The following is a 25374-nucleotide window of genomic DNA, read 5'->3' as shown; positions in this document are numbered from 1 at the left end:
TGTATTTTGAGATATGGAGTTAAATAACAGAAGAAAGACCTAAAAGATTTAAAAGTGGACGGGGTTTTCTCCAGGGAATGAGAAATGGGTTGAGAAGGGTAGGTCAAGGACTTGTTTTTGTTTTAAACTTGCTATTATACTTTTAGATTATTCAATTTCATAAACATGCATAAATTTAACTTTTTAAAAATGGATAAAGGAAAGTGAGGAAAACAAAAAATTTTAAAGCCAAAAAATAAACAAAGAGCAGAGAATTCTAAACAAGAGCAAAAGACAAAGACACAAGAACACAATATTTGTAAGATCTAAACACAGATGTTTAGGAGAATACAAAATAAAAATTATGGAAATTATATAGAAATAACTTTAAGGTCTTTCCAAAATGGATAACTTTCTAGCAAATATAAGTTGCTATATTGATACAAACCAGGAGAAAAACACAGCTAAGGAAGACAGTAACAAAAATACTCTAAACCTAGCCCCTAAATAAAAAAAGTAAGATTAGATGATGTAACAGGGGTGCTTTATCAAGGAATATCCTTTAAGGAAAAATAGTAGATAATGGAAACAGATGCTAATAGTCTCTATTCATTTGACCAAGCCAGAATCATCTTGATAACAAAATCTCATTAAGATAGCACCAAAAATGAAAAGAACCAACTTCGAGATGCCAAAACCCTAAATAAAATACTAGAAAATACAATTAATTAAAATTCTATAATTAACATTAAAATATATAACAATTGATTAATATTAGGAACTTTTCACCTATATCATCATATTAAAAATTTTAAAGGTTACATGTATAATATATCAAGACATCACATTGTATACCTTACATATATACAGTCTTTATTGTCAATCATATTTCAATAAAGCTGAAAAATTCAAAAAAAAATAATAATATGCTTCAGAAGATGCAGCATATCAGGTGATATAAAGTTCAATAGGCATTCATGATTTTAAAATTTTTAAGAAATTGAATACATAGATATTCTTTTTTACCATTTGATACCAACAGCCAGCTTCTTCTTTTTTTTTTGTCAAATAGTCCTTTTTATTTTTTTAATATAAAATTTTTTATTTTAATTGGAGGCTAATTACTTTACAATATTGTATTGGTTGAAACATGTATAATATCATATATGAAACGTATTGCCAGTCCAGGTTCGATGCAGGATACAGGATGCTTGGGGCTGGTGCACTGGGATGACCCAGCCAGCTTCTTATAACCACTTAATCATTAAAACTAGCTTTTCAGAATGACATTTTGCCAGAACAGTGAAAGAACATTTGTGAAGCATTGAGTTAAATAGGTATCTTTACTACAAAAATACCTTTAATTAAACCCCTGTAGAGACATATTATTTTTAAAAGATTACCTAAATGTCCACAAATTACGGTGTACTCACATAGGAAATCTTTGAAATCATTAGAAATTAGTGTAAAGAAGTGAATATAGAAATATAAAACTATTTTTATTACAGAGTTGATTTTAAAAATACAGTGTTTAAAAACAATATATATATGTATAAAACACTACTTTATAATAGAAACACATGCATCCACTGGTGTGTATACATAGAAACAAAGCTACAGAAAGTTTATAGAGAACAGATTAGGGAAAGAAAAGATGGCAGAGGAGTAGGTAGACAACAGTACACCTCTTTTTATTAATGCATCAGGAATACACCTTCAGATGCAGATCTTGCACAGCACCAGCTGAGAACAGGCAGGAGTCCCTGACCACCAGAAAGGAGTATATAGATCCACACAAATCTCAGTAATATGCAGGAAGGAAGGGGAAAAGAAGAGAAGAGTGAGCGAACTGGACCTGCACCCAGGGTGTGGGGGAGCTGAAAACAAGGGCAAGACCACCACTTTGAGGCAATAGATTGGAACCAAGGGGAAGGCTGTTGGAGAGTAGAGGAACTGATCTGTGACAGTCTGAATGGAGTGAGAGTCACATAGATGATCTGTGCTGCAGGCCTACATACCCTGGTCACGTATGCAAGTCCACTGGAACATGCAGCAGTCGGGCGCTGGAGCACAGGGACTGGAGAGCAATCCCAGGGTGAGGACTGCTGTTGACTGTGGGGAGACGGCCCGAGGGAATGGGAGGGAGATAGTGGCAGGGAATACCTTCGGAGGAAAGTGGGGCAGCCAATGGGTGCAGGGTGCTACTGCTGAGTCACACGCAGGGGTGGAGCCATCACTGTAGCCTCTGGTTGGTTTCCTGACCAGAGATGAGGCCTGAGCCTGTGGCATGGGAACACTGAGTCTGGAACACTGCACTGACAGAGAACTCCTGACCCCAGGGAGTATTAATTAGTGAGAACTCTCTTGAAGACCTCCACCTGTATCCAAGACCTGGCAGCACTCCATGTAGGATGCCTCACCCAAACAAGGAAGACAAGAACATAAATCCGATTGTCAGCAGATAGGCTTCCCACAGACACCCCAAAACACACCACCTCACATAGTGCTGCCCATCAGAGGGAAAGAAAACCCTCTTCCACCAGAACACAGGCACAGTGTCCATGAAGCCCAAAATGAAGCCTACTCAAGCCATTAGAACAGCCTCACCCACTGAGGGCAGAGACAAAAACCAAGAGGAACTAAGACCCTATAGCTTAGGGAAAGGAGACCTAAAACAGAGTAAGATAGATAAAATGAAAAAGAAACACTGCGCAAATGAAGGAACAAGGTAAAAGCCCACAAAACCAAATAAATGAAGGGAAAGAGGCAAACTACCTGAGAAAGAATTCAGAGTAATGATAGTAAAGATGATGCAAACTCTCAAAAGTAGAATGGAGAAAATTATTTAACACATTTAACAAGGACCTAGAAGAAATAAAAGAGTGGACAGTGACAAACAACCCAATTACTGAAATTAAAAATACTCTAAAAGGAATCAATAGCAGAATAATTAAGGCAGAAGAATGGATAAGTGAGCTGGAAAATTTGCTGTTGTTCAATTGCTAAGTCATATCTGACTTTTTACAACCCCATGAACTACAGAATGCCATGCATCCCTGTCCTTCACTGTCTCCCTGAGTATGCTCAAACTCATGTCCATTGAGTCAGTCATGTCATCCAACCATCTCATCCTCTGTCACCTACTTCTTCTCTTGCCCTCAATTTTTCCCTGCATCAGGGTCTTTACCAATGAGTCAGGTCTTTGCTACAAGTAGGCAAAATATTGAAGCTTCAAAGTATTGGAGCTGGAGTATTCAAAGTATTGTAGCTGGAGTATTCAAAGTATTGGAGCTGGAAGATAGAATATTGGAGATAACTGCTGAAGAGCAGAATATAGGAAAAAAAAGAATGAAAAGAATTGAGGATAGTCTCAAGAGTCTCTGGAGCAATATTAAACAGACCAATATTTGAATTATAGGGTCCCAGAAGAAGAGAGAGAAAAGAAAATGGCAACCCACTCCAGTATTCTTGCCTGGAGAATTCCAGGGACAGAGGAGCCTGGTGGGATGCCATCTATGGGGTCGCACAGAATCGGACACGACTGAAGCGAATTAGCAGCAGCAGCAGCAGCAGAAGAGAAAATGAAAGGGTCTGAGAAAACTTGTGAAAAGATTATAGTCAAAAATGAAGTCCAAGAAGCACAGTGAGTCCCATACAGGATAAACCCAAGGAGAAACATGCTGAGACACATATTAATCAAACTAACAAAAATTAAATCCAAGGAAAAATATTAAAAGCAGCAAGGGAAAAGCAAAAAGTAATATAAAAGGGAACCCCCATACAGTCAACAGCTGATCTTTCAACAGAAACTCTGCAGGCCAGAAGGGAATGGCAGGATATATTTAAAGTAATGAAAGGGAAAAATCTATAACCAAGATCACTCTTCCCAGCAAGGATTTCATGAAAAATTGATGGAGAAATCAAAATCTTTACAAACAAACAAAAGCTAAGAGATTTTAGTATCATCAAACTAGCTTTACAACAAATGCTAAAGGGACTTCTATAGGAAGGATACACAAAAGAAGGAAAAGTTCTATAGAAACAAACTAAAAGAAATTAACAAAATGTCAATAGAAACATATGTATCAATAACTACTTTAAATGTAAATAGATTAAAGTAGAAAGCCAAAAGCACGGACTGGCTGAATGGATACAAAAACAAGACCTATACTATCTACAAAAGACTTTTCAGACATAGAGACACATACAGACTGAAAGTAAGAGGGTGGAAAAGAACAGTCTACACAAGTGGAAATCAAAAGAAAGCTGGAGTAGCAATTCTTGTACCAGGGACAATAGACCTTAAAATAAAGCATGATATAAGAGATAAGGAAGGACACTATATAAAGATCAAGAGGTCAATCAAAGAATGTAACAAATGTAAATGTTTATGCACAAAACATAGGAGCAGCTTATTATATAAGGCAAATACAGATGTAAAAGGGAGAGATTACAACAGACAAAGCAAAAATACAAAGGATCAATGGAGACTATCACAAGCAACTATATGCCAATGCAGTGGATAACCTGGAAGAAATGGACAGATTCTTAGAGAAGTTCAACTTGCCAAGACTGAACTAGGAAAAAAGAAATTTTGAACAAGCCAATCACAAGCACTGAAATCAAAGCTTTGATCCAAAATCTCCCCCCAAAAAACAAAAGCCCAGGGCCAGATGGCTTTGCAGGTGAATTCTGTCAAATGTTTAGAGAAGAGCTAACACCTATATTCTCTTCCAAACTCTTCCAAAACATTGTGGAGGAAGGAATACTTCTAAACTCATTCTATGAGGCCACCATCACCCTGATACCAAAGCCAGACAAAGACATCCCCCAAAAGGAAAATTATAGGCCAATATCACGGATGAACATGATGCAAAATTTTTCAACAAAATTCTAGCCAACAGAACCCAACAACACATTAAAAAGATCACCCACCATGATCAAGTTGGGTTTATCCAAGGGATGCAAGAATTTTCAATATATGCAAATCAATCAGTGTGGTACACCATATTATCAAATTGAAAGATAAACATCATACGATAATCTGAGTACATGCATAAAAAGTTTTGATAAAATTCAACACCTATTTATAAGAAAACTCTTGAGAAAATTGGCATGAAAGGAACCTACCTCAACACAATAAAGGCCGTATATGATAAACCCACAGCAAATATTATTCTCAATGGTACTGAAACCATTTCTTCTAAGATCAGGAACTAGACAAGGGTGCCCACTCTCACCACTATTATGCCATATAGTTGGAAGTCCTATCCATTGCAATCAGAGATGAAAATGAAATAAAAGGAATACAGATGGGAAAAGAAGTAAAACTCTCACTGTTCGCAGATGACATGATACTATACTAGTGCTACCTGGGAAGCCCAATAATATACATAGAAAACCCTTAAGATACTATCGGGAGATTACTAGAGCTAATCAGTGAATTTAGTAAAGTTGCAGAATACAAAATCAATACACATAAATCACTTGCATTCCTATACCCTATAAATGAAAACCCAGAGAAATCAAGATATCAATCCTATTCACCATAATAAAAATATCTAGGAATAAACTCACCCAAGGAGACAAAAGAGCTGTATACAGAAAACTATACACATTGATGAAAGAAATCAAAGAAGACATGAACAAATGGAAAGTATATCATGTTCTTGGATCAGAAGAATGAATATTGTGAAAATGATTATACTGCCCTTTCACAATTTGTAGGGAAACACTAAAGACCCCAAACAGCCAAAGAAATCTTGAGAAATAAAAATGGAGATGGAGGAATCAGGCTTCCTGATTTAAGACTATACTACAAAACTACAGCAACCGAGACAGTATGGCACTGGCATAAAAACAGAAATATAGACCAATGGAGGGCTTCCCAGGTGGTGCTAATGGTAAAGAACCCACTGCCAATGCAGGCGGATATAACACATGCAGTTTTGATCCCTAGGCTGGAAAGATCCCCTGGAGGAGAGCATGGCAACCCACTCCAGTATTCTTGCCTAGAGAATTCCATTGACAGAGGAACTGGCAGGTTAGGTCCATAGGGTTGCAAAGAGTCAGATATGACTGAAGTGACTTAGCAAGGGTAAAGACCAATGGAACAAGATAGAAAGCCCAGAGTTAAATCTATGGGTACCTTATCTTTGTTAAAGGAGGCAAGAATATATAATGGAGAAAAGACAGTCTCTTCAATAAATGGTCCTAATAAAATGGTCAGCTATATATAAAAGAGTGAAATTAGAACACTCATAACACCTTACATAAAGATAAACTAAGCAGAACACACTTTGACATAAATCACAGCAAGATTCTCTACAACTCATCTCCTAGAAAAATAGAAATATAAATAAATACATGGGACCTAATTAAACTTAAAAGCTTTGTACAGCAAAGGAAACCATAAACAAAATGAAGACAGCCCTAAGAGTGGGAGAAAATAATTGCAAATAAAGACACTGAAAAAGGATTAATGTTCAAAATATATAAGCAGCTCATGCAGCTCAATATCAAAAAAACGACCCAATCAAAAAACAGGCAGAAGACCTAAACAGACGTTTCTCCAAAGAAGACATACAGAAGGCTAATAAACACATGAAAAATGCTCAACATTGCTTATTATTAGGGAAATTCAAATTAAAACTACAATGAGGTATCACATCACACTGGTCAAAATGGCTATCATTAAAAATCTCCAGCAAACAAATGATCGAGAGGATGTGGAGAAGAGGGAACCCTCTTGCACTGTTGGTGGGAGTTTTGTAATTGGATACAGCCTTGATGGAGAACAGTACAGAGATTCCTTAAAAATCTAGGAATAAAATTAGCATATGACCTAGAAATCCCACTACTTGGCATATACCCTGAGAAAATCGTAATTGAAAAAGACACATGTGCCCCAGTGTTCACTGCAGCACTATTTACAATAGCAGGGCATGGAAGCAACCTACATGTCCTTCAATGGATGAACAGATAAAGAAGCTGTTGTACATATATACAGTGGAAAATTACTCAACCATAAAAAGCAATGAATTTTTGTCAGTTCTAGTGAGGTGGATGAACCTAGAGCTTATTATATAGAGTGAAATAAGTCAGAAAAAAACACAAATATCATGTTAACACAGATATATGGATTTTAGAAAAATGATATTGCTAAACATATTTGCAGGGCAGGAATAGAGATTCAGACATAGAGAACAGACTTACGGACACAGCAGGGAAAGGAGAGGGTGGGACAAATTGAGAGAGTATTATTGAAATATATAAAAATACATTGCCATATGTAAAGTAGATAGCTAATGGAAAGTCGCTGTATAATATAGGAAGCTCAGCCTGGCTCTGTGACAACCTAGAAGGGTGGGATGGAGTGGGAGGTGGGAGGGAGGTTCGAGAGGAAGGGGACATATGTATACCTATGGCTGATTCATGGTGATGTATGGCAGAAACCAAACAACATTATAAAGCAATGATCCTCCAATTAAAAATAAATAAATTTAAAAAATAGGTTAACACTTTATTTTTGGCTGGTGACATTGCAGATGACTTCTTAAAATGTTTTGTATGTCCATATTTTCTAATTTTTCTATAATGAATATACATTTCCTATGTGAAAAAATATTTTAAATATTAAAGATATAGAAATATCACCCGCAAGAAATATATACCAGAAAGATTTTAAAATACAAAATAAATAATATCAAATTTACCATGTAAAATGCAATTCTCTTCCACAAACTAAACTCTGTAATACACACTGGACTACTATTTTAGGAGTTCAGGTATATTTCTCATCAGTCATAATAGTAAAGTCAGTGACCAGAAATAATAAATTATTTAATAATAAAATACACTATTAGTTATGGTAAACATACATTGAAAAGACTCAAAGGGTCATATCTAGAATGCTAATGCTAAAGAGAGAAAAATGTTGAAAATAATATTAAAAACTTGGGACACCAAAACACATTGTCTTCTCTTTAGAGATGTTGACACAAAAATCACTCTCACTAGAATCCAAAGGGATAACAGAACAAGAGAATTCCTAACTATGTTGTATTAAGGCAAAATAACATCTAGATCAAAATATTGACACTGCATAGTTTTACTGAAAAGACATTGTAATCCTGATGGTTAATTTGCATATCCTCTCAAGTATAGTATGTTTCAAAGAGGCTACATTATTGAGAACTGAGCTTTTCATCTGTCTGTGAAAAGAAGAGGAAAGGCGATGCTCAGGGACATGAATGGAGAAATCCTCTGGGCTTACCAGTACACTTGCCCTCGCCCTGTCTCTCTCTCCATTAGCAATTGCAGAAATAGACTGAGGGCAGTTATTTAGCAGGACTTGCGTTTGGCAAATCCTTACTTTTTCTAGCACAACTTGAACAGATTTCCTCAAAGTTTCCCTTCAACACTCCGGGTTGGAGTATAATTCACTCTGGAGGCCAAAAAAAAAGGTAAATAGTTTTTCTTCATTTCAGTTCCAAAAATGGAATTCTCTGTTCACAGAGGTTTGGAAGATAATCAGTATTCCCATCTTGAAAAAGTGCAGGTGTGCTAGGAAGGTTGTAGCTGGATCCTGCAAATAGCCTGACTGCTGTGCCCTGATCTTGTTAACAGATTCCATCCAGTAGTCAACCTCCACCAACCCCACAGAGAGAGTCAGAGAGGCAGCCACTCCCATCACTGTCTTGTTTTAGTCATCTCCCATGAGGAAAAGCCTTACACTAGCTTGTCTGGTGGACACCAGGATCCCTTCCTTCAGGAGGGAAAATAACCTCTAGGTACTTTCTAAGGAATATGCATTGTTTAGAAAGCTGATCCCCTCACTACAAGTAACTGTTTGTGTCAGATGCAGATTTAACAAATACTTTTTATGTTTCTGGTGATGTATATACTTTGTGCTAGTCCTTAAAACAAGGTTAACACTTTAATTCTCGCTTTATACAAAAATCATATGACTCAGAGCAATTAAGGGACTTGTCCAAAATAACCCATAAAACATGCATCAGAGTCACAATTGGAACCCAGATCTGAGTTTCTGGGTTTATCTTCTTTAACCAGTTTCCTTTCCCATTTCCACCAGCCTTACAAGGGCCCCCACAAGTTTCATGAGAAGTGTTATGAGTAAGACATGTGCAGTGCAGAACACAAGGTTTATTGACCTCTCTCCTGTGAGACTCTGATATGATCATCATGAAATACGAAAGCAGAGAACCAGATCTTACCTGTAGGTGGAGATCAGATGGCCATTTCCCCTCCGTGTGCCCAGCAAGAGGCTGGACCACACTCAAGAACCTTAAGAAGCAGGTGGATCCTACAGCAGCTTTGAACAATTTTGTCAGGTGGGGAGAGCCTCGTTGGACACAGAGCAGATCAGGGCAAAGTGAAGATACAGGGCATGGTCTCACCCCTGGCCAGTTTCTTCTCTTTTCTCTTTCCTCTTGGCCTCTTTTCTCTGGCAGTCTGCAGGGAACAGGCCACGCTGGCAAAGCCACTGACGTGCATCTCAGCTCCCAGGGCACAGAAAGAGCTGAAGCCTTTGAGCCATTTCTTTGCAATTTGCTGCAAGTTTAAGGCCGCACGTGATAAAGCTTTCTTTATGGGAGAGAGTGAAAAAAGAAAAGACTACTTGTGATCTTACTTGCTGATTCCCAGAAAACAGAACTCTGCAGGGGGCAGAGGGTAAGGGAACAGAAGCAGGAGGAGGGACGGAAGTTTGTAACAAAGATCTCTCCTTCTCCTTCCAAGAAGTTTTTAAGCCAGCCGCTCCTTGAGGACATCACTGGAATTTTTTTTTTTTTAAAAGGTCCATGGTCTCAACCTCTGTATGGCTCTCTATGGTCTATTTCCCCATTGGGATTCTTTCTAGAATCTTCAGGGACCACGTATCAAGTCAGGATTAAGGCTCTGCAGAGTTGTTTACAGAAATAGTTAATTCTCAAAGAGACATGATCGATTGCTTAACACTCACAATTTTTATAAATCTTAAAACTAGGGGAGAAAAAGAAAAACATTGAATTTTTGGCATTCAGGAGTTCATTCTATGTAAATTCCAAAGAACTCTTTGCACTGAGAAATTTTACAATTCTAATAAATTCTTTTTTCAAGAGAACCATTTTAGAGGATTTTGAGCAGTATTAGCTTGCATGCACTTTAAACAATAAATGAATTTGTTGCCAGAATTAACCAAGATCTGCCATTTTCTTAAATGGCAGTGACCCTGGTCTGGTCATCCACCAGGCTCCTCTGTCCATGGAATTTTCCAGGCAAGAATACTGAAGCGGGGTTACTATTTCCTTCTCCAGGGGATCTTCCCAAACCCAGGGACTGGACCCGTGTCTCTTGCATCTCCTACATTGCAGGCAGATTCTTTACCACTGCACTGCTTAGGAAGACCCTGGTCACTTTACTGAGTCTCAATTTTTTCCTTGGTGAGCAGAATTAAAAAAAAGATTCAGAGGATGTTTTTAAGGATTAAACTACTGTGTATTCAAATATACATTTCAAATAACAGAGTACTGAATGACAAAGTTATCATTGTTATGTAATTTCAGTTCACATAATGGTCAAGATCATTAATTAATAGTCAGATGTTATTATAAGGCATTTTACTATAAAAGAAAAAGACACAAGGAAGATAAATAAATATTTTAATGAAGAAATGGTGTATCCGGACTCTGTAAGACCAAATAATTTATTTTAGCAATCAGCCAGCACTTGGCATCAGAAATAGTGAGCAAACATCTAACAAGTCCTAGACTTTTCAATGTGTCTGACAGGTGGCCACTGGTGCATTGACGGCAAGACACTGTTTACCAGCCAAAAAGGGCTACATTTTCACAATTCTCCCTCAAGAATGTAACTTGGTCTATTCTCAGCTTGCTCAATTTCACTCTTTAATACGATTTCTGAACTCTTCAGTTCACACTTCACACAAAATGTTCCTATTTTGAATGTACATCATACTTATTTTACGTGATATTCAGAGTTTCTCATACACAGCCTTGCATGGGAATATATTCTACTTCCATACTGTAGACCAGGGTTCAGCAAACTTCCTGTAGAATGTCAACTAGTAAATATTTTAGGTTTTGCAAGGCCAGCCTCGGCCACAGACACTCAACTCAGTCCCTGTGCTGTGAGGTCAACCATAAATGAATTAACCGTGAATTAATGAGTTTCCTGGGGTTCTGCAACAAAGGACCACAAACTGGGTACTTAAAAAAGCAAGACTTTATTATCTCGTTCTAGAGCTGACAAGTCCAAAACAAAGGTGTGGGCAGAGCCATGCTCCCTCTGAAATCTGCAGAGGAGAATATTTCCTTCTCTCTTCTACCTTCTAGCACTTACTGCCATTCTATTGGCATTCTTTGGCTTACAGGCGCATTACTTTAATTTCTGCCTCCATTGTCACACAGTCATCTTCTCCCTGTGTGCCTTGTCTATCTTCTGTTCTTTAAAGGACACAAGTCACATTGGATTAGGGTCTACTCTCAGGACCTCATCTTAACTTGATTATATCTGCAAAGACTTCATTTCCAAATAAGGGCACATCCATTAATACAGGGGACTAGGATTTCAATATCTCTCTTGATGGAAACACAATTCAATCCATGTTACTTATAGCCTCACTTCCTTCCTTACCTGAGTTTCACATAATCATTTCATGTATTTATTTGTTTATTTATATTAAAGTACAGTTGATTTACAGTAGTGTGTTTCAGGTATACAGCAAAGTGATTTGGTTACATATATACATATGTGTACTAAGTCACTTCAGTCCTGTCTGACTCTGTGCAACCCCATGAACTGTAGCCTGCCAGCACCCCCTGTCCATGGGATTCTCCAGGCAAGAATATGGAGTGTGTTACCATGCCTTCCTCCAGGGGATCTTCCCAACTTAGGGAGTGAACCTATGTCTCTTATGTCTCCTGCATTGGCAGGAGGGTTCTTTACCACTAGCACCACCTGGGAAGCCTAATATAAGTAGATATACATATATATGTACCTATATTCTTTTTTCTGGGTTCTTTTCAATTAGTTTATTGTAAGATATTGAATATACTTCCCTGTGCTATACAGTAAATCCTTGCTGTTTTTCTGTTTTATATATGGTAGTATATATCTGTTAATCCCATTCTGCCATTTAATGCCTCCTCTTCCCCCCAGTCTTTCTCCTTTGGTAGCCATAAGTTGGCTTTCTATGTCTGTGAGACTTCCTGTTTTGTCAATAAGTTCACTTGTACTATTATTTTAGATTATACAGTGATATTAATATCATATAATATTTGACTTTGTCTTATTTCACATAGTATGATAATCTCTAGGCCCATCCATGTTGCTGTAAATGACATTATTTTGTTCTGTTTTATGGCTGAGTAGTATTTCAGTGTATATGTCCACATCTTCTTTATCCAGTCATCTGTTAATGAACATTTAGGTTGTTTCCATGTTTTGGCTATCATGACCAGATCTGCTATGAACTTAGGGCTGCACATATCTCTTTGAATTAGAGATTTTTCTGGATATATGCCCAGGAGTGGGATTGCTGGATTATGTGGGCAACTTTATTTTTAGTATTTTTTTAGGAAATATCATATTGTATTCCAAAATAACAGCACAAATTTACTTTCCCATCAACAAGGTAGGAAGGTTCCCTTTTCTCCATACCCTCTCTAGAGTTTGTTCTTCATCTTCCATTTTTCTCATTAGTGTCTTACAGTTTTTAGAATACAGATCTTTTGCCTTCTAAGGTAGGATTATGCTTAGGTATATTTCTTCTTTTCAATTTGATGGTAAATGGGATTGTTTCTTTAATTTCTCTTTCTGATCTTTTATTGTTAGATCAGTGGTAAAGAATCTGCCTACAATGCAGGAGACCCAGGTTTGATCCCTGGGTCATGAATATCCCCTGCAGAAGGGAATGGCAACCCACTCCAATATTCTTGCCTGGAGAATCCCATGGACAGAGGAGCCTGGTGGGCTACAGTCCATGGGATCTCAAAAGAGTCAGCCATGACTGAGTGACTGACACACACACACATAGAAATACAAAAGATTTCTGAGTATTCATTTTGTATCCTGCAAACTTACAAAATTCATTGATGAGCTCTAGCAGTTCTGACGGAGAAGGCAATGGCACCCCACTCCAGTACTCTTGCCTGGAAGACCCCATGGATGGAGGAGCCTGGTAGGCTGCAGTCCATGGGATCACGAAGAGTCAGACATGACTGAGCGACTTCCCTTTCACTTCTCACTTTCATGCATTGGAGAAGGAAATGGCAACCCACTCCAGTGTTCTTGCTTGGAGAATACCAGGGACAGGGGAGCTTGGTGGGCTGCCGTCTATGGGGTCACACAGAGTTGGACATGACTGAAGCGACTTAATCCCATTCAGCAGCAGCTGCAGCAGTTCTGAAGATTTCTAGAATCTTCTGGATTTTCTATGTAGAGTACCTTGTCATCTGCAGAGAGTGACTGTTTTACTTGTTCTTCTCCAATTTCAATTCTTTTATATCTTTTCCTTCCTCATTGCTGTGGCTTTTGTTGTTGTTTAGTTGCTCAATTGTGTCTGACTCTTTGCAACCCCCTGGACTGCAGCATGCCAGGCTTCCTTGTCCGTCACCAACTCCGAGAGCTTGCTCAAACTCATGTTCAAGTCGGTGATGCCATCCAACCATCTCATCCTCTGTCGTCCCCTTCTCCTCCTGCCTTCAATTTTTCCCAGCATCAGGGTCTTTTCCAATGAGTCAGTTCTTCGCATCAGGTGGTCAAAGTATTGGAGTTTCAGCTTCAGCATCAGTCCTTCCAATGAATATTCAGGACTGACTTCCTTTAGGATCAACTGTTTGATCTCCTTGCAGTCCAAGGGACTATCAAGAGTCTTTTCTCCATCACCACAGTTCAAAAGTATAAATTCTTAGGTGCTCAGCTTTCTTTATGGTCCAACTTTCACATCCATACATGACTGCTGGAAAAACCATAGCTTTGACTAGATGGACCTTGTCAGTGAAGTGATGCCTCTGCTTTTTAATACACTGTATAGGTTTGTCATAGCTTTTGTTCCAAGAGCAAGTGTCTTTTAATCCCATGGCTTTAGTTGCCATCTGCAGTGATTTTGGAGCCCCAGAAAATAAAGCCTGTCACTGTTTACACTGTTTCCCCATCTATTTGCCATGAAGTGATGGGACTGGATCTCATGATCTTAGTTTTTTGAATGGTTTGGCAATTCTGAATCTTTTATGTTTCATATAAATATTTGGATTATTTGTATTATGAGTTCTGTGAAAATGTTATGGATAATTTAATAGAGGTTGCATTATGTCTGTAGATTTCTTTGGGTAGTATTGCCATTTTAACGATATTAATTCTTTCAATCGAAGAACATGGGATATCTTTCCATTTCTTTGAATTCTCTTTAATTTCCTTTTTTAATGTTTTATTGCTCTCAGTACACAATCCTTTCACCTCCTTGGTCAGATTTATTCCTAGGTTGTTTTCCTATTTGGAGGGTGTGGTTTTAAAAGCCTTTTTTTTACATTTTTTTCCTGATATTTCATTATGAGTGTTAAAAAATGCAAGTGATTTCTGTAGGTGTTAATATTGTATCCTGCTACTATGCTGAATTCATTTATTAGATCTAATAATTTTTGTGTGGATTCCTTAGGTTTCTCTCTATATAGTATTATGTCACCTACATATAATGACAATTTTCCCTCTGCCCTTCCAATTTGGATACCTTTCATTTCCTTTTCTTGTCTGATGGCTAGGACTTAGCTGTGGCTAGAATACGTCTATGTTGAATAGAAGTGGCAAGAAAGGGGTTTTTGTCTTGTTCCAGATTTTAGCAGGAAGGCTTTCAGCTCTTCGTCACTGAGGATTATGGCTGTAATTTGTCATTAATGGCTTTATGTTGAGATATGTTTCCTTTATACTCAGTTTCATAAGAGTTTTTATCGTGAATGAATGTAGAATTTTGTCAAATGCTTTTCTGCATCTGTTGAGATGATCATGTGGATTTTGACATTTCTTTTTTAATGTGGTATATTATCTTGATTTGAATATGTTTTTGTGACATTGGCATGAATCCAGCTTGGCTGTGATTTAAAATATTTTTTATGTGTTGCAGGTTCAGCTTGCTAATATTTTGTCGAATTTTTGCATCTACGTTCATCAAAGATATTGGCTTGTAATTTTCTTTTTTGGTGGTGTCTTTGTCTGGTTTTGATATTAGGGTGATGGTGGCTCCATAGAATGTCTTTTGGAGTGTTTCCTCCTCACCAGTCTTTTGGAAGAATTTGAGAAGGGTCAGTGTAGGTTATTTTTCATATGTTTTGTAGAATTTGCCTGTGAAGCCATCTGGTCTTGGACTTTTATTTCTAGGGAGATTTTTATTTTTAGTACAGGTTTTATTTCACTTATGATGATCAATTTGTTCAAATTATTTGTTTCTTCTTGATTCAATTTTGGTGAACTGTATGTTTTTGGAAACTTGTCCATTTCTTCTAGGTTGTCTAATTTGTTGTCATATAATTGTTTATAATATTTTCTCTTTATCTCTCTCTTTTTTTCTATTTCTGCAGTATCATTTGTGTTTTCTTATTTCGTTTATTTGGGTCCTCTTTTCTTTGTGAGCCTGGTCAGAGGTTTATCATTTTGTTTTCCCTTTCAAAGTACCAGCTCTTAGTTTTATTGATTTTTTTCTAATGTCTTTTAATATCAATTTTATTTCCTTCCTGACCTTTATTTATTATTTCCTTCCTTCTGCTGACCTAAGATATTGTTTATTCCTCTTTTTTAATTTTAGGTAGTCAGTTAGGTTGCTTATTTGAGATTTTTCTTGCTAATTAAGGAAGGCCTGTATTGCTATGAACTTCCCTCTAGGCACTGCTTTTGCTGCATCCCATAGATTTTGTATGGTTGTGTTTTTGTGTGTGTTTTCCTCTCAAGGTATGTTTTAATTTCCTCTTTGATTTCTTTGTTGATCCATTGGTTATTTATAGTAGCATGTTGTTTGGTCATCATGTAATTGTGTTTTTCTCATTTCTTTCCTTGTGGTTGTTTTCTAGTTTTATGCCATTGTGGTCAGAGAGATGCTTGAAATAATTTTTATATTCTTAAATTTGTCGAGTTTAGTTTTGTGTTCTAGTATGTGGTCAATCCTAGAGAATGTTCCATGTGGACTTGAAAAGAATGTTTTTTGGTTTTGTTTGTTTTTTGCTGTTGTTGTTTCTGTTTTTGTTTTTGCATATAATGTCCCCAAAATATCCATTAAGTTTAACTGTTCTATTGGATCATTTAGGATCTCTATTGTCTTACTGATTTCTGTCTAGAAGGTATGTCCATTGATGGAGGCGGCATGTTAAATTCTCCTACTATTATTGTATTCCCATCAATTTCTCCTTTTACATCTGTTAGCATTTGTTTTATGTATTTGTGTGTTCCTATATTAGGTGTGTATATATTGAGGATTATAAAATACTTTTCTCATATTTATCTTTTACCAGTATATAGTATCCTTCTTTATCTTTCTTTATGGCCTTTGTTTTAAAGTCTTTTTTGTCTGATATGAGTATTGCAACTCACACTGTCTTGTCAGTTCCATTTCCATGAAATATTAAATATCTTTTTCCATCCCCTCACTTTCAATCTATGTGTGTCCTTTACCCTAAGGTTTGTCTCTTGTAGACAGCATATTGTAAGCTCTTGCTTTTTTTTTTTAATCCAGTCTGGCACTCTGCAACTTTTGATTGGAGCATTTCACCCATTGATATTTAAGGTAATCATTGATAGATATGTATTTATTGCCATTTTAAAGCTTGTTTTTTAGTTGACTATGCATTTTTTCTTTGTTCCTTTCTCTCTCTCTCTCTTTTTTTTTTTGGTTTGCTGATTTCATTTTATGCTTATGTTCTCTTTCTGGCTTTTATTAATCTATTGTCCTTTTTTGATTTGTGATTGTACTGTTTCTCAATGTGTTAACCCCTTCCTATATATACTTGGTTTAGACTGCTTAAATGCATTCTAAAACAAACAAATAAATTACATTGTCTACTCTTCTTCCCCATATTTTATGGTTTTTCTCTCCTTTTTTACATCATCTTGTTTATCCTTTTGCTGTTCTTTGTGTTTATCATCTGCTTTCACAAATAGGTTTTATAATTTTCTTTTTGATTTGTAAACTGGCTAATTTAAGTCATTTACTTTCCAATTATGATTTCCTCTTTCCTATAACTTCTTGCTCATTTTCTATTTAGAGAAGACCTTTCAGTATTTCTTTTAGGGTAGGTTTAGTATTTCTGTGCTCTTTTAGTTTTTGCTTATCTTAGAAATCCTTTATTTTTCCTCCTATTATAAGTGATAATTGTGCTGGATAGAATATTCTAGGTTTAACACTTCTCCCTTTCAGGACTTTGAATATATTTTGCCACTCTCTTCCGGCCTGCAGCATTTCTGTAGAGAAATCAACTGAGAGTCTTATGAGTCAATTCAGTCACTCAGTCATGTCCGACTCTTTGTGACCCCATGGACTGCAGCACGCCAGACTTCCCTGTCCATCGCCAACTCTCGAAGCTTGCTCAGACTTGTGTCCATTGAGTCGGTGATGCCATCCAACCATCTCATCCTCTGTCGTCCCCTTCTCCTCCTGCCTTTCCCATTATCAGGGTCTTTTCCAATGAGTCAGTTCTTCACATCAGGTGGCCAAAGTATTGGAGTTTCAGCTTCAGCATCAGTCCTTCCAATGAATATTCGGGACTGATTTCCTTTAGGATTGACTGGCTTGATCTCCTTGCAGTCCAAGGGACTCTCAAGAGTCTTCTCCAACACCACAGCTCAAAAGCATCTTAGCTTTCTTTATGGTCCAACTCTCATATCCATACATGACTACTGGAAAAACTATGGCTTTGACTAGGCAGACCTTTATCAGCAAAGTAATGTCTCTGCTTTTTAGTATGCTGTCTAGGTTGGTCATAGCTTTTCTTCCAAGGAGTAAGTGTCTTTTAACCTCATGGCTGCAGTCACCATCTGCAGTGACTTTGGAGCCCAAGAAAACAGTCTCTCACTGTTTCCATTGATCTAACATCCATAAATGGCCTCTCCCATTCAGGAGTTGTTTCACTTGGTGGCTGCTAAAAATAGTTAGTTTGTCCCCAACAGAGAGTTTTAAAGCATCTTCTATCAGGACTGCAATAGATACGAGATTCAGGGAAAGATCTCTTCCTAATAAGGGAGTAGGACACTCAGGGACCACCAGAAACTTCTGGGAAGATATTTGTCCATTCCAGCAACAAAGAAGTCCTCAGGTGAATCTTTTTATAATTGTTTTACCTGTAGCACCCTAAGTCATACAGATTTGGGAGGAGAAGTCTCCAGAATAGAAGGTCAGGACAGAGTACGTAGCCCCTGTGTCAACCAAGAAATTCTTGGACCTACCTGCCACATCCAGTTGAACCCTTGGCTCCAGCCCCATGATGGTTATCTGTGACAGGTGGGCTGGCTGCTTCAGTCCTGTTGAACCATTGTGAGGGAAGGCTTGGCGCTTGACCTTGAGCCTCTTGGGTCCCGAGGGCAGAGTGCCGCCCAATGTCCAAATTGATGGCACTTGTAGCAAGCTGTTTTAGGAGATTTGCCATGGTTTGGACACTCTTTGACCCAATGTCCTGCCTGTCTACAGATTAGGCATTTTCCTTGTGCCTTGTCCTTCAAGTACTTGGGATTTGCCATAGGTCTTCCCTGGAGGGTGGCCAGCATCTGGGCATGCCTTGTCTCTTTCCTTTTCTCCCTTTCCTGGGTCTTGGCCTCCCTCTCCTGTTCTCTATTATAAAAATGTATTGGTGGCTGTCTGGACCATCTCATCTAAAGAGGCAGCAGGGTCCTGCTGCTGTAGCTGTTGTAACTTTATCCTGATATCTGATGCACACTGGGATAGGAATTTGTCCTTTAAAATCACTTGTCCCTCATGAGTCTAAATCCAGATTGGTAAACTTTTGAAGGGCCTCTTTTAGATGTTCCAGAAAGGCAATGGGGTCTCATTGAGTTATTGCTGAGACTGTGCACAGTCCTACAACTAATAGGCTTCCTTCTATTTCCATGGTGGACTTCCTTAGGGGTGAGTCTTACTGAAGTTTATCCTACCCAGTATTGTTACAACCTAAAAGCGGGGCATCCCCAGGTCAGGGTGCAGATCCCCAAGCAGGCTGAGGGGTGACAGCCTCCTGGAGATCAAATCCCCAGACTGGTCGAGGCATATCGGCCTCCCGAGAATTGGGTCCCTGGGCAGGTCAAGGCATGTCGACCTCCTGGAATCTCTGGACTGGTGGATCTTCTTTTTCTTGACTGTTTTATGAGTATTCCTTTGTAATTAATTATTTGTTTTTATCTTATTGCCTTTAGGATTCTCTATTTAACTTTTGCCATTTTTATTATTATCTGTCTTGGTGTAGATCTGGTTGAGTTCATCTTGTTGGGATTCTTTGTGCTTCCTGTACCTGGGTATCTATTTCCTTCTTTGGGTTTGAAAAGTTCACAGCAAAAGTTTCTTCAAATACATTTTTTATCCCCTTTTCTCTTTCTTGTCCTTCTGGAATCCCTATTATGCTTTGATTGGCACACTTTATATTGTTCCATACTGAAAGTGAAGTGGCTCAGTCATGTCCGACTGTTTGTGACCCCATGGACTGTAGCCTACCAGGTTCCTCCATCCATGGAATTTTCAGGCAAGAGTACTGGAGTGGGTTGTCATTTCCTTCTCCAGAGGATCTTCCTGACCCAGGGATCGAACCCAGGTCTCCCACATTGCAGGCAGATGCTTTACCATCTGAGCCACCAGGGAAGAGTATTGTTCCATAGATCTCTTTAATTGCTTTCATCTTCTCATTTGTTTTATGTCTGCTGTTATGGTTGGGTAATTTCCATTATTCTATCTTCCAGATCACTTCTTTTTTCTTCTCCATTATTCATTCTGATATTTATTGCCCTTAGTTCATCTTTTGTATCAGCAAATGAATTTTTAAGTTTTTTTTTTGCCTCTTTCTTTTCATAGTAATCTGCATCTCTGTTGACAGCCTTTCTTAATTCCTTCGATATTTTCATTGTGTCCTTTTAGAAATCTATTACACTGAAAGGGTCTGTTTCATTGTTTGTGCCTTCAGGAGAATTCTCTTGGTCTTTTAACTGGGAGTAATTCCTCTGCTTCATCATTTTGATTATATTTCTCTTAGCATTATGCATTTATTAGAATGACTCAAATCCAGAACACTGAAAACGCCAAATGCTGAAAAGGATGTGGAGGAACAGGTACTTATATTCATTGCTAGTAGGAATGCAAAATGGTACAGCCACTTTGGAAGAGAGTTTGGTGATGTCTTATAAAACTAAATTTACCTGTCCCATATGAACCAGCAATCATACCTCTTGGTATTTACCCAAAAGAATTGACAAAAATTTTGTCCACTCAAAACCTGAACATAGTTATTTGTTGTTATTTAGTTGCTAAGTTGTGTCTGGCACTTTTGCTACCCCATGGACTGTAGCCTGCAAGGCTCCTCTGTGGATGGGATTTCCCATGCAAGAATACTAGAGTGGGTTGCCACTTCCTTCTCCAGGAGATCTTCCCCACTCAGGGACTGAACCTACATCTCCTGCATTAGCACACAGTTTCTCTTCCACTGAGCCACCAGGGAGGCCCACACACATATTTATAGTAGCTTTAACTGGTAAAGAATCCACCTGCAATGCAGGAGACCCTGGTTTGATTCCTGGGATGGGAAGATCTGCTGGAGAAGGGATAGGCTACCCACTCCAATAGTCTTGGGCTTCCTTGGTGGTCTGCAGTGTGGGAGACCTGGGTTTGATCCTTGGGTTTGGAAGACCCCTTGGAGAAGGGAACAGCTACCCACTCCAGTATTCTGGCTTGGAGAATTCCATGGACAGAGGAGCCTGGAAGGTTACAGTCCATGAGGTCACAAAGAGTTTTATATTACTGAGTAACTTCACTTTCACAGTGTTCATTATTGCCAAAAGCTGGAAGCAATCATGATATTCTTCAGTAGGAAAATGGATAAAATGTGGTCCATCCAGACAGTGGAATATCCTTCAGTGTTAAAATGACATGCATGCATGCTAAGTCACTTCAGTAGTGTCCGACTCTTCACAACCCTATAGCCCATAGCCTGGAGGCTCCTCTGTCCATCAGATTCTCCAGGCAAGAATACCAGAGAGCTTTGCCATGCCATTCTCCCAGGGATCTTCCTGATTCAGGGATTAAATCCAGGTCTGTTAAGTCTCCTGCATTGGCAGATGGGTTCTTTACCACTAGTGCCACCTGGGGAGCCCACTGGCGGGGGGGGGGGGGGGGAAACATGGAGGAATTTTAAATGCTATTTCTAAGGGAAAGAAACCAAGTCAGAAAGGCTATATGATTCCCACTATATGACATTCTGGAAAAGTAAAAAATATGACAACAGTTAAATGATCAGCTAGAGTTGATAATGGTTAGAGCTGGGGGGAAGATGAATAGACAGAACACAGAGTATTTTAGGGGGTAGTGAAATTACTCCCTCTGGTACAGTAATGAGGAATACATGTTGTATATTATATAATCAACCAGCTAGTTGAGGTATTGTTTTTGTTTTACTGATGATGTGACTCAAAATTTCAGTTTTGAGGGCCAAAGTTCTTCATGGTCTTGCCTTTATTGGGATTCTCTAGTTTTATACTGCATTTGCTGTTTGACATGAAAGAACTAAAATGTTCAATAGAGAATCCTCTGTGCTTGAAGTACAATCTTGCTACTGCACTGTAGCAGAAATCTTATTTCAACTTGATAAATTGGGATCAATCACTTCCTCTCTCGTTGAGAGAGGGAGTGAGAGAATAAAATGAGTAGATGATAGCATTAATTCTAGATAATGGAAACGTCTTGTCCTCTGGTCAGAGTATCCCTCACTCAGAAACCATTTTATTTCAAAAAGAAAAACCAAAATTTTAAAGCATAGGTAGAAAAAAATAAATTATTAGGTATAATAATGAGATAAACAATTCCTATTTCCTTTTTCTTTAATTCCAATATGTATATATTCTGGCTATTGGATAGACAACAACATAAAATGGTAGCTGGTCAAGAGCATAAACTGCATTGTATCATTCCATATCTCAACAGCTTATTTTCTTTATTATTTTTTCAATTTATTTTTTTTTAAGTACAGTAGATTGACATTGTTGTGTTAGTTTCTTCTGTACAGCAAAGTGATTCATTTTTATGTTTATATATTCTTTTCCATTATGGTTTATCACAAAATGTTGAATATAATTCCTTGTGCTATATAGTAGGACCTTCTTATTTTCTGTTCTATGTATAATAGATTGCATCTGCTGACTTCCCTGGTGGCTCAGACGGTAAAGCGTCTGCCTACAATGTGGGAGACCCGGGTTCGATCCCTGGGTCGGGAAGATCTCCTGGAGAAGGCAGTGGCAACCCACTCCAGTACTCTTGCCTGGAAAATTCCATGGTTGGAGCAGCCTGGTAGGCTACAGTCCATGGGGTCACAAAGAGTCGGACATGACTGAGCAACTTCAATGTCAATGTCAAATTCCAAACTCTTAATCCATTCTTCCCCCAGCCCCCATTCCCTTTGCAACTATGAGCTTCTTCTCTATGTCTGTGAGTCTGTTTCTGTTTTATAAGTAAGTTCATTTGTGTCATTTAAAAAATATTCCACATATAAGCAATATCATATATTTGTCTTTCTCCAGCTTTCTTCACTTAGCATCATATTCTCTAGGTCCAACCATTTTGCTGCAAATGGCATTATTTCATTGTTTTTTTTTTTTATGACTGAGTAGTATTCCACTGTACATGTGTACCATATCTTCTTTTTTTCATTCACCTGTCAATGGACATTGAAGTTTTTTCTATGTCTTGATTATTGTAATTAGTGTTGCGATGAACATAGGGATGCAGGTATCTTTTTGAATTAGAGTTTTGTCTGAGTATATATCCAGGAGAAGGATTGCTGGATCATATGATAGTTCTACTTTTAGTTTTCTGAAGAACATCCATATTGTTTTTCATACTGGCTGAATCAACTTCCATTCCCACCAACAGTGTGGGAGGGTTCCCTTTTTTCCGTATTCTCTCCAGCATTTATTTGTAGACTTTTTAATGATGGCCATTTTGACAGATGTGAGAAGGTATCTCATCATAGTTTTGATTTGCATTGTTCTAATAATTATTGATGTTGAGCATTTTTTTCATGGACCTGTAAACTATCTGTACATCTTCTTTAAAGAAATGTCTATTTAGGTATTTTGTTCATATTTTGATTGTTTTTATTAATTGAGCCACATGTTCAGTTCAGTGTAGTCACTCACTCATGTCTGACTATTTGTGACCCCATAGACTGCAGCACACCAGGCTTCCCTTTTCCTCATCATCTCCCAGAGCTTGCTCAAACTCATGTCCATTTAGTCAGCAATGCAATCCAACCATCTCATCCACTGTTACTCCTTTCTCCTCCTGCCTTCAATCTTTGCCAACATCAGGGGCTTTTCCAAAGAGTCAGTTCTTCACATCAGGTGGCCAAAGTATCGGAGTTTCAGCTTCAGCATCAGTCCTTCCAATGAATATTCAGGACTGATTTCCTTTAGGATTGACTGGTTTCATCTCCTTGCAGTCCAAGGGACTCTCAAGAATTTCCCCCAACACCACAGTTCAAAAGCATCAGTTCTTTGGTGCTCAGCTTTTTTTATGGTCCAACTCTCACATGAGCTGCATGAGCTGTTTGTAAATTTTGGAAACCAATCCCTTGTCAGTAGCATTTTTTTGTAAGTATTTTCACCCATTCTGTGGGTTGTCTTTTCATTTTGTTTATGATTTCTTTTGCTGTGCAAAAACTTTTGTGTTTAATTCAGTACCATTCTTTTTTTAAATTTTGCTTCTGTTGCCTTGTGAAACTGACCTAAGAAAAAATTGGTATGATTTGTGTCAAAAAGTGTTTTGCCTATATTCTTATCTTCCATGAGTTTTATGGAAGTTTTATGCCTTATATTTAACCATTTTGAAATTTTTTGCATGTATGGTGTGAGGATGTGTTCTAACTTTATTGATGTACAAGCAGCTGTCCAACGTTTCCAGCACCACTTCCTGGAGAGCCTATCTTTTCTCCATTTTATATTCTTGCCTCCTTGGTTGAAAACTAGTTGACCGTAGGTGTGTAAGTTTAATTCTGGACTGTCTATTCTATTCCATTGATCCATACGTCTGTTTTTGTGTCATTACCTCACTGTTTTAATTACTTTAACTTTGTAGTGTTGTCTGAAGTTTGGCAGGGTTGTGCTTCCTGCCTTATTCTCTTTTCTTAAAATTGCTTTGGCAATTCTGGGTCTTTTATGGGTCCATATAAATTTCAGGATTATTTGTACTAGTACTGTGAAAGCTTTGATGTAGATTACATTAAATCTGTAGATTTCTTTGGGTAGAATGGCCATTTTAATGATAGTAAAACAACAACAACAAAAATTCTTCAACCCAAAAGCATATCTTTCTAGTTCTTTGAATCATCATCAGTTTCCTTTATTAGTATTTCCTAGTTCTCAATCTGTAAGTCTTTCATCTCCTTGGTCAAGTTTATTCCTAAGTTATTTTGTTTTATGTGACCTTAAGAGAAATTTTTTTATACTCACTTTCTAGTATTTCTTTTTTAGTGTAAATAAATGCAACCAATTTCTCTGTTAATCTTGAATCCTGCTACCTTGTAAATTCATTTATCAGTTCTAGTAGATTTTGTGTAGCATCTTTAGGGTTTTCTATATATGGTATCATGTCATCTGCATATAATGACAATTTTACCTCTTCTCTTCCAACTTAGATATTTTTATTTCTTTTTCTCATATGATTGCTATGACTAGGAATACCAATATTAAGTTAAATAGAAGTGGTGCAAGTAAACATCCTTGTCTTGTTCCTGATTTTAGCAGGAAGACTTTCAGCCTTTCATTGTCGGATGTTATGTTGGTTGTGGGTTTGTCATAAAGAGCTTTTATTGAGATATGTTTCCTTTATACCCATTTTAGAAAGAGTTTTTATCATGATGGGAGGTTAAATTTTATCAAATGATTTTCTTCATCTGTTGAGATGGTCCTGTGTTTTTTGTCTTTATTTGATATGGTGTATCACATTGATTTATTTCCATATGTTGAATTATTCTTGTGACCGTGGGATGAATCCAACTTTGTCATCATATATGCTCTTTTTCATGTGTTGTTGGATTTGGTTTGCTAATATTTGTTGAGAATATTTGCACCTATATTCATCAAAGATGTTGATTGATCTATACTTGTCATTTTTTTTGTGGTATGTTTGTCTAGTTTTGGTATCAGAGTGAT

At 37.7% G+C, this 25374-nt stretch overlaps 1 protein-coding gene across 5 annotated transcripts in view; it reads right to left on the bottom strand.

Annotated features, from left to right (window-relative positions):
- The window catches only part of SLCO1C1 (solute carrier organic anion transporter family member 1C1), an 81683-nt gene extending 72002 nt beyond the window's left edge, over positions 1 to 9681 (bottom strand). For 2 of the 5 annotated variants that reach the window (XM_027541473.1, XM_027541476.1), the window contains exon 1: positions 9216 to 9677. The gene's annotated coding sequence lies outside the window, so the exon portion shown is untranslated. Of the gene's footprint in view, positions 1 to 1997; positions 2087 to 8254; positions 8581 to 9215 lie in introns of those variants that run through there. The other 3 variants (XM_027541478.1, XM_027541474.1, XM_027541475.1) reach the window with 3 other exon arrangements.
- Positions 9682 to 25374: the final 15693 nt, after the last annotated feature.

The sequence above is a fragment of the Bos indicus x Bos taurus genome, chromosome 5, assembly GCF_003369695.1.
Source record: "Bos indicus x Bos taurus breed Angus x Brahman F1 hybrid chromosome 5, Bos_hybrid_MaternalHap_v2.0, whole genome shotgun sequence".
In the NCBI taxonomy this organism is placed as follows: domain Eukaryota; kingdom Metazoa; phylum Chordata; class Mammalia; order Artiodactyla; family Bovidae; genus Bos; species Bos indicus x Bos taurus.
The sequence above is the reverse complement of the archived record's forward strand: the minus strand, read 5'-3'. Positions and strand labels throughout refer to the sequence as shown.